Here is an 11,013-nt window from a genome sequence, read left to right as displayed (position 1 = left end):
AGGCAAAAATTTACCGGACCTCACGTCCTTTTTGTTTTCTAAATTATTGTGTTATGTTGTCTCCCGCACCAATGTCAAAAATACCTGCTTTGTTTACACGTTATTTTATGGGAGCTATGCTGCGGCGTTTTGGACTCTACGCCCCTTCCAACCTTTATCCCTTGGCCCATGAGGCGCCACCCTACTATAAAGGACTTTGCTCTTTTTTGAGGACTTTGGACCCTGAAACGTTTGATCGGGATGTCTGCATTCATCCTACCTTATTGAAAAATGAACTCAGGAAGCAGGAGCAGCCGATTCGGTTGGGCATCCTCTCTGAACCTCAATCAGTGTGAATATGGAAAATGGTGGGCCACAGAGACATTACCCAAAGTCAACAGGACTTGGCTGGGATGGCTGCGCATGTATGCCTTCCTGTCAAGGTCTTTCAACATCGGAGAGGTTTGGCTCCCACAGCTGTTTGCCCACGCTGCGGACACGACGAAACTGTTTTTCATTTGCTATGGGGTTGTCTTTACGCCAAGGCCTTTTGGACCTTACTGCAGCCTTTGCTTTTGCACATTGCAGGCATTTCGGCCTTGACCTTCCATGCCCTTCTCTTTGGACAAAATGTTTCTGCCCAACGTCCTCCCACTGCATGGAGTCTTTTGAACTGTGCAAAAGAGGCATTGTGGGATGCCTGGAACCTGTTTCTGTTTCTTCACAAAGACATGAACGCTAAAACGTGCAAGAACCTTTTTCTTGACAAACTTATGACCCATATCGATTGTGCCACCTTGGGACTTGAGGACGCTAACTCCTTGTGGCAAATTAAAAACTGGAAAGTTTGGGTCACTTGAAAGGACGTGTATATATTGTTTAGACTGTACTGTTGATTTCATTGTTGTATTTGGCTTGCCACCAGGCTATCAGGATTGGCATTTATATCGCGGACATATTTACATTCCTTATCCTTTTTGTAACAGCTAAGCTTTCCCACATTGGACTACCCATTACTCCTGTATTTATCCCTTGCAACTTTTTTGTATATATTGTAAAGATCTCTGCCATATTGACCTTTTTTATGTATCCTTGGATTTCCTATTGTACATCAATGTCCCTTTTTTATTTAAACTCTGTATATGTGCCTTTATCTCCTTAATAAAGGTTTTCAAAACAAAATCTGTTCTTCTCAGTTTAATATCTGATACGTCCTCTATCTGGGGACCATATATTAAATTGATTTTTGGAACAGGGAGGTGGAATAGGAGCTTGCTCTGTCCACTCCACGTATCAACCTGGTATTGCAGTACCTCCAGGAATGGTGCACTTCCCCAAATGGGGAAACAATGCTGGTGAAAGATAGATGAGAAAACGAAAGTAGCGTTTCACTACCAAACCCTGTAAAGTGGCGCTACTGTGTTTGCGCGAGATTAAAACCACCCTGGTCACCGCATCTTGTTTTATTTATTTATTTATTTCATTGATCTCCCGCAAACACGCTTTATTAACTTATATATTTTTCACGTTTTCTGGAACTTTTTTAAATTTTTATTTCCTTCTCCATCCAGACGCTGCACTGTTGAAGAGAAAAATGTCAGAAGGAGACTGCTTTTCCAGCAACAGAGTTTCATTCATTTTGGATCAATTTCACTGGGGAATGAATGGAGGAAGTTTTCCAGCAAGTCAGTAGGATCGAGGTAGAGACGGAAAGAGACGAGGAGAGAGAGAGAGAGGGAGGGAGAGAAGTAGGGAGGGAGGGAGGGAGCGAGGCAGAGAAGTGGACACTGCCCTTGGCTTCTCTGAGCAAAGAAGGAAAGTCCTTTTCCTTCTTTGCCCGCCCCGCCCGTCCCGAACGGCCACGAACGGCCAAGCCTCTATAGGCCTTTGGCTACAGGGGAGCAGTGCCCCGGGCAGGCGAGGGCGAGGCGCCGGCCACTTCCTGTTGGGGAGCTGTCCAGGGCATCCTGGCCTGATTCCCAGCATCCCCTGGCTGCCAGGCTTTCCGGACAGCCGGCTGGAAGCAGTGGACAGGAAGGGGCGGGGCATGCAAATACTAGAAAGAGGACAACACGGGTATGCTAAGTGACGCCTAACGAGGCGAGAGCTGAGGAGGACTCTGGGAGCCGGGAGAAGGCCCGAGGCCAGGGCCTCCTTTGTATGGGCACATGCTGAGCTCTCACTAGGAGTCAGAAAAAGAGGCGAAAGGGCCTCAAGCGACGGTGCAAGAGAAGACCCCGGTCCGGGTCAGCCAGGTAGATTGCTTCGGGAGGTGTGAATATGCACCATTCTGGTTCTCGCTTCTAGGCCTTTTGGCTAAGATCAAGTGTAGAAATACACTTGGGACTAGCTAGAGGGCGCCTGAAAAACCAGACACTTGGTAGTTGCTGGGCCTTCGCTCCACGGCTTGTCCGTGGCAAGGCTGCGTGACGCCCAGGTGAGAGGGGAAAGGCAAGGTCGTAACCCTCGAGGGGCACATGGGAGAAACTGGGCCTTCGCACCACGGCTTGTCCGTGGCAAGGCTGAGTGGACCCTGGCCTGCTTCAAGGGGGCCAACACCCACACCTAGGGAGATACCTACCTCATCCCGAGTGGAGGGACGGGCTGCAGATTCCTGGCTTACCCGGAACCCAGCTGACGCCGAGAAACTCGTGGGGGGGTGGGGAAGCCTCCCTGCGCGGAATTTGCACCCGCACATAGCTGCGTGGCGATGACCTGGATTCAGAGAGACCCCGGGCGCACTGGGATAGTGCTCGGATCGGGGTCACTCAGCAGACTGCTTTTGCCTTTTTAGGGACACCTGACCACCCGGCCAGGTAAACAGGTGAGCCACCACGAAGGGGGGGGGGGGGGGTGGGGGGGCAGATGGACGAATTCGCGCGACACAAATTTGGAGAGACCCTGGGCGCACCAGCTGGGTGCCCGGCCCGGGGATACTCCAAAATACGCTTCTTTACGCTCAGCAAAAAACCGAGAAGCGGAAAAGGGACAAGGACACCCAGTCCCACCTCCGCATTCCGCTCATAGCAAAAAGCGAGCCCCCAGGCGCACCAGACGGTGCTTGGCCAGGGGGCACGCGACGGAGACAGAGCATTTTGTTTGGTGGGAAACTACTTGGCTCGAGAGAACCATCTCCCACGACCCCGTGACATCATAAGCCCCGCACAGATGAGGGCACCTGCAGACTCGGATTGAAACGTGAGCCCCCAGGTGCACCGGACGGTGCTCGGCCAGGGGGCACGCAAGAGGGGAAATCAGCATAAATGCGCACGCCCAGGAAAGAATTTGACAAGAGACAGCGAGCCCCCAGGCGCACCACACTGGTGCTCGCCAGGGGGCACGCGGGGAAAAAGACTTCATTTGACCACAAACGCAAGCCCCCAGGTGCACCACACCGGTGCTCGGCCAGGGGGCACGCCCGCACGCCTGCATGCCCTCCCGCACCAACCCGAAGTCGCGAAGTCACGAGGCCACCCATACGTGAAGCAACACACCATTTCGGACGAGACTCTGAATACACACGAGCCCCCAGGCGCACCGGCTGGTGCTCGGCCGCGGGGGCACACCCTCGCAAAAGAAAATGGCAACATCCAGGTCCTGCAGCCGGAACAGGACATCCCACCCACGCAACGAGCACAGACACAAAAGGTAATTTGCCAATGACCAACATTAGTTTTACAGTACGTATAGAAATACAAGATGAGGCAAGAGACAAAATGCAGCATTAAGCATTTAATGGAGATAGTGATGAAACAAGTATTTAAAAGAGACCCTGCGCATACAAAATGTATTCAGGACTTCAGGAAAAAAAGGATTTTTGATATTACGTTAGCGTCAGAAACAGACTATCAGAGTTTTTTGTACAATTATAATAGTAATAAGAACCACCCGGAATTTAGTGGTTATAAAGTAACCCCTATCGCGGTCCCCAGGGAAATACCCCTAACGGTGCATATGTACAACCCTTTTGCACCAGCCAGCAAAATCGAACTGTTTCTAATGAGATACTGTGACAAAGTTAGAGGTGGCACCGAATTAAGAAACAAATGGGGGGCATGGAACGGGAACCGAAGATACATGGTGATCCTGTCCCCAGATAAGGATAGCATAGGAGGAACAAAACACCCTCCCCTTAATTTCTCCATTGGCCCCAACAGAAGGTTCCTTTATTACCCGGGGCAACCAATTTTTTGTAGGCAGTGTCTGCAATTTGGGCACTCAAAAGAGAGTTGCACAGGAGATGTGTACAGGAATTGTGGAGTAAAAGGCCACAATTGCCAAAACGTGCAACCTATGTGGCACAAACGATCATCTATACAAGGAATGCCATTTAAAACACAGCATTTCCCTGTGGAATAGTAAGAATACAAAAGGGCCCACAGTCAACCCAGGGGAGAAAAAAGGGGAGGGAAAGGGGGAACAACAGAAGGAAACCCCACTCCCAGAATCACAAGACCTGTTCGCAGCAAACCCAGAGGGAAATCAAAACCCCAGCAAATCCCAAGCAGAGCCAGAAACCACTAGTAGCCAAACTAGCCCTAGCAAAGACCCACAGCACATAGTGAGAGAAACCCCAGAAAGTCAGAGACCAAACGAGGACCAACTACAACAAGAGCAGGGCACTAGCAGAGTGGATTTTAACCCCAGTGAAGTCAGCACACACATCACTGGTATAGAAATAGGAGAAGAGGAAACAAAGGACACAGAAGGGAAATGGGAGATAGCACAAAAAAAAGCACAAACAGATCACAAAAACGACAAGACTCACAAGAAATGGAACTAGAAACAAGTGCAGTGACAAAAAACCAAGAACAGGACCTAGACTCAGAGGAGGAGAAAACAAACTACAGCATAGCAGCAGAAAAAGAATACCGAAAGATACATCAGAGAATAGAGAAGTCCCATACAAAAACCATGAAAAGAAAGCAAAACCAGAATCTTAAATTTACACAAAATGCCATCCATACCCGCCAAAAAAGGAGATCAGCAATCAAACTATCTGATCTAACATTAGAGGGGTTTGACCGCCTATTTAACGCTGAAAACACCAGCACAATCTTTGCAAAACTCCCCACCATTTCAGGGAAACAAGACATAAGCATGTCAGGGCCCACTTCAGTCACAAAGGAAAGTCTTACATCTCCCCTACCAGAGTAAGATAATCCAAGTCCCAATCAATTCGATCTATTTCTGGGGAGCGAGGAAGAGATTCCTACCACCAGCCAACAAAACGTAGAGACAGACACATCCGAGTACATCGACGTAGACATCTTATAATGCATAAATGATGATGTTGAAAATATACTTCCTCATGGCTATTACAATAGCCACCCTAAATGTTAGAGGGCTAAAACAAACACCCAAAAGATTGGCTATATATGAATATTGTAAACTCCTAAAGGCAGACATAATATGCCTACAGGAATGTCACTTACCTTTCAATTATGACTACTCATCCCTACAGGAGGAATGGGACTTAGGACCGTCTATATGGTCAGGGGGCGGGAACAAAAACGCTGGCCTATGCTTCCTTTTTAAAAACCACAACTTTACAATTGTGTAACAAGAAAACATTGAACACGGAAGGAAGGTAATGCTACATCTTAATTTACAGGGTTTCAACTTCCGTATCTGTAACATTTATGCACAACCAAAAATGAGAGACATGCACTGTTTGATAATTTACAACACTTCCTAGTAGGGTGCACACCCACTATAGTACTAGGAGACTTTAACTGTATTATACGTACAACAGGTAGAGTAGGTCTCTGCAAAACATACACCCGAGATAAGTCATCCAAAAAACTCAGTGAATTAATCACCAACTTTAGCCTACAAGACTCCTTTACAACGTGCAACCAAAACACTACAGGTTACACTTGGATCTCCAATGATGGAAACACAGTGTCTAGAATCGACCTAATCCTAGTCTCAGGGAACATCCCATGCACCTCTTCAGAATTACAAGACAGCTGCCTCTCAGACCACCAAACTCTAATCACTGAAATAAAAATACCCACCAGGCAGAGAAAAGGAAGCGTCTACTGGAAACTTAACACCACACTTCTAAGGCAACAAGACATTTAGGAAGCATTCCTAGAAAACTATAGGATATGGAAAACACAAAAAGGAAACTTCAAATGACAACAGGAATGGTGGGAATACGTCAAAAGACAATCGAAGTACTTTTTCTCAAAAAAAGGTAAAGAAATAGCCGCGGAAAAAAGGAAAGTTTTCAATGACCTACAAGATTCCCTCGCAAACCTAACTGAACTACAAGACGCAGGTGTCCAAGTTACACAGGAAATAAATACGGTCAAGTCAGATATTAGGAACTGGTTCACTAAGAAAGGAAAAGAAACTATGTTCAATACAAGGGTCCTGAAGTACGAAGAGGACGAAAAGTGCAACTCCTTCTTTAAAAAAGTCAAAACAAACCACACACCTATAGACGGCCTTTTAGACCCTCAAAACGTTCTACAAAAAGACCAAAAACACATAGAAACCATAGTACAGAATTTTTTCACAAAGCTTTTTCAACCAAAGACTCTGATGAAACTGCGTGTAACGAGCTCCTGGATAACTATACCGCGGGGCTTTCCACAGAGGAAAAAGAATTCCTACAAAACCCTTTCCAAGGGCAGGAGTTCCTAGACATTATAAATAGGGCTCCCGGTTTTATGGTATTTATTTTTTTGCCATTTCCGTCTGTATTTATCCATATTTATTTTTTGGGCATTTTATCTGTATTTATCCACATTTATTTTTCCCACAAGTAAAAGACGACGCTGCAGCTAGTATTTTTCCACATTTATTTAAATTGACAATGCACACATGCACTCGTTTGTTATTGGTCAACACAATACATTCATCTGAAAACGTTGCCATTCGCAGAATGTCCCAAATACGACTAAAAGTGCTATCAAAAGCCATTTGTCTCAGAGCCTTGCAGTTTCTGTCATCAGCACGGAGTGTCACATCCTCTCCCACACTGAACACCATACAGCCTCACTGAGAGAACCTCACACTGCCTTCAGATACAATCCAATTGTGCCCCACTATAAACACCTGGAAGCAACTCAATTCAAATTATGCACTAGACAAGAGTAATATGCTGCTTGAAAAGCATGTCTGCCTGTGCCCAACACTGCTTTCTAAAGTGCATGTTATCATTTTTGAATTTCCTTATAATTCCATGGTTGTTAATATTTTAGTTTTTGCCATTGTCAGCTTGAGATCCTGACCGCAATTATGGCCAGACACACAGGGGCAAGAAATGCACTAAGTGAAAAAGAAACCCGATTTTAACAGTACAGGTTTGACTGAACTCTGTTCACAGTATAGTATAAATCGGCACCAGGGGTGGGCTTCTAAGCAAAAACCCCTCCATTTATTTTTTCTTACTTTTTACAAAAGATTTTAGACCCTTTCAAGACAAGTGTTTGTGGATTGTCCTAATTATTGAATTGTTAACGCATGATACAGAAATAATATTTTTCTTGGAGTGTGTTTTTCATTTAATAATTTAGCATATATGATACAAAGCTGGAACCCAGTAAAAATTAGTTAAGTGCAGGCACTTTCTTGAAGCAAGATAACGTACGGTGCCACCAGCAGGAGGCAGCAAAGGAAGCAGTGTCACAGCTGGGGACTATAAATATAACCCTTTTGTTGGGAGTGCGGAATGATACGTATTTTCCTGGGACTTTATAAATCCTTGCACCGTTCATGGATTTGTGCCTTCTAAAGTATAAATTGTAGATGATCATAACTGTCTTTGGAAAACCGTCAGTTTTGTTGAAATAAATTATGGAATTGATGCAAACCCACGGCATTTCAGTAAATAGCGTACAGAATCAGGCAGTTGGACTGCTGCGCCAGGTAAGATATTGTCAGACCAAAGAATTTTCATCAGCTTCATGTTTTCGAAAACACCTGCTTCCTGATAGATGGATGAGCTATACCAAAGTCAACATAAAAGTGAGGGTCAAATCCAATTTATGAATTATTATGAAAAAGGGACACACCATTAGAGAATGTATCCTGTAGGCCAGAGTTCACGTCCCCCTCTGCGCAGTTTAGTTTCTACCTTGTGTGTTTTGTGTTTTATGAAACGCTGCGTAGATAAGGGCCTGGAATGGTAACAGAAGGGCACACTGTATGCCAACCGCGTGAACTGTACAACCAGAGGAGATACGCTGACACAGTTTACAGAGTTCACTTTCTGCACTTGAACTTTGCCCTACTTGGCAGAGCTGCAGATAAGGTAGCGTCGAGGGATAAGCTTGACATTATAGATGCAGCTGGACCGTTTCACAATACCACCCCCCTATGTCGTGTGTGTCAGCCGGGTTGAGACAGCTTCCCGGGCAAACACACAGTTTTTGAGCTGCCAGCCGCACCCCAGTACTTCACAGGTCTTTATAAGACCATTCAATTGCTAATGAGGCTTTGTTGCAAAAACTGATAACACCAGCAGCGATACTTACTCTGTGAGCAATCACAATACCATCCTGTTTTGCAACTCTCTGCTGGAAAAGGGCAGCGCCACAAAATGTGCTAGTATTTTCCCGTTTTCACATATAAATACAGACAAAGGAAAACTTGTTTTCCGTCTGTATTTATATGTAAAAATCCGTTTAAGCGGAAAACCGGGAGCCCTAATTATAAACAAAGCCCCGAAAAACTCCGTTCCAGGGCAGGATGGCCTACCCTGGGAATTTTACACAACTTTCTGGAGAGACATAGCAAAGGACTTTATAGAAATGATAACACAATGCATAGAAAAACAATCCTTTGTGCACACATTCACACAAGGATCAGTGAAACTAATCCATAAAAAAGGGGACGTAAACAACTTAAAAAATTGGAGGCCAATAACACTTTTGAACGTGGACAGCAAAATCTTTAGCAAATGCATCACAAACAGGATGAGGAAGGTCCTGAAAACACTTATAGAACCTGACCAGACTTGCGCAGTACCAGGAAGAAAAATCTGGGAGAGCCTAATCACTATTCGTGATGCGATTAGCAGAGCCCTAGAGGAAGGGAACCCATTAGGCGTGCTATCATTGGACTTACAAAAAGCCTTTGATAGCGTATCACATGACTACTTGTTTAAGGTTCTATCCAAAATGGGCTTGTGGGGAAGAACCGCATGTATCTCATCCCTGGCCCCTACATCGCGACCACGAACACTCACCCGCCGGCGCTAGGACCCGGAGTGCAGAGAAACACCAGGCGTCACCCAGAAGCGTAACCAACTCCTTCCGGACCAATCCCAGGAAGACAACAGCGAAGAAGCCGGAAGAAGAGAGAAGCCAGCGAAGGATGAGATGCCGAGAGAGGAAGACGCGGAGTCCGGGGACAACGCGGAACCGGGAGAAGACCGGGACAAGGAAGAAGACGACGACGAGCAGTGGTGCGAAGACTGGTGGTCACCACAGGAGGAGGCTGGAGAGCGGCCGCCGGTGAGTGATTCGGGACCGGGAAGGGGAGGAGAGGGGTGGACAGAGAAAAGGGAGGTTGGGGCGGGGGGGGGGGCAGGAATAGGGAGTAAAAACAACCCCGAGGGCACGTTTTGAAGATCCTGAGAGCACTTTCAACCCCCTGCACTACCCACTCCCTGTGCAATGACCTGCAAGTAGCAGGACTGTCTGAAACAGAAACTACTATCACCAGTAGACACCCTAAACGATTATCGCTTGTTCCCCATCCTCACGAGCAACACTTCCCGAGCACAAAGACCTGTAGGTCCAGCACCTGGGTACGGTGAAGGGACTATTATAAAAACAAACGAGCACATATACTGACGGCTCCTCTTTCTTTTTGTTTGCTCATGAGCCTCCGTGGGGAGACCACTCCCAGAGAAGAATACCATCCGAGAGAGGGCACTACGGAAACCAACACCTCCCTGAAGAACGAAGCAAACCCCGAGGACGCCAAGAAAACCCCAACCCCTTTGAATCCATTAAGTGACGCTTTAAATAAAAGTCGCCGACGGGCATCATATATACTGCCTCCTCTGTTTATTCGACCCGCCCTCCCACAGGGCTTCTCCTCATCATCTACCCAAATGATTAGAATGATTTATACCAACGCAACCAGCAGAATTATGGTAAATGATGCACTCACAGCAGAGGTGCACATCAAATCAGGAGTACGCCAAGGGGGCCCCCTTTCACCAGTACTCTTTGTATGTGCACTAGAACCTTTACTTTGTACGCTGAGGAAAGACAAGTTAATTAAAGGTATCTTCGTACCAGGAGCGAATGGAAAGAAAGCCAAATGCATCGCATATATCGACGATGTCACAGTGCTGTGCCCAGACCCTATAGCAGTCAGAAGAGTTTTCTTGCACACCAAATTCTTTGCCCAAGCATCAGGGCTGACCCTCAACACAGAAAAAAGTACATGCCTCACCATTGGGAACTGGAATCACCTAGCCAAAGTGGAGGTTAAAGTAACAAAGCAACCCAGCAAAATCCTGGGAATAATCTTCTCACAGGACCCAGAAGGGAAAGAAAACTGGCCACCCGTCCAACAAAAGATAAATCAAAAGTTAGGACTTTGGAAAACTCGATCATAGACCATGACTGGGAAAATCATGGTAATAAAAGCTGTGATCCTGCCTTTAATCCTATTTTTTGCAGTGATCTACCCCCCGGACAAAACAACGCTCAGACTTTTGCAAAAAAGTTTATTTACCTTTTTCTGGAACTCCAAAATGGAAAAACTTACAAGAACTATTGTATTCAAACACCAAAAAAATGGAGGGAAAAACATGCCAAACCTGTATATGTACATCTTCACAACTTATTTTTGCCTCTGCCTCAAAGCGATACGTGAAGGCAGAAATGTGGCAGCAAACTTTGTGCGTTATGGTGCTGGAGACATCTTTTACAAATTTAAGATTTTACAAAGAAACAATGCAATCCCTGTCGCCTTCTTCCCCCACAAACTCTATGCCTGCCTAGAACCCTTCATTACGATGCTGCAGCAACTGGAGGTTGACAAAGACATCTTTGAAGCAAG

General features: G+C 46.0%; 1 non-coding gene across 1 annotated transcript; it reads left to right on the top strand.

Annotated features, from left to right (window-relative positions):
- The first annotated feature begins 1,131 nt into the window (after positions 1 to 1,131).
- LOC146816871 (U2 spliceosomal RNA) lies at positions 1,132 to 1,314 on the top strand. Its single transcript, XR_014964940.1, has one exon. It is a non-coding gene; the product is annotated as a U2 spliceosomal RNA (small nuclear RNA).
- The last annotated feature ends 9,699 nt before the right edge of the window (positions 1,315 to 11,013 follow it).

The sequence above is a fragment of the Triturus cristatus genome, chromosome 6 (genome assembly GCF_964204655.1).
Source record: "Triturus cristatus chromosome 6, aTriCri1.1, whole genome shotgun sequence".
NCBI lineage: Eukaryota > Metazoa > Chordata > Amphibia > Caudata > Salamandridae > Triturus > Triturus cristatus.
Note: the sequence above shows the minus strand (reverse complement) of the source record. Positions and strands in the feature narration are given on the sequence as shown.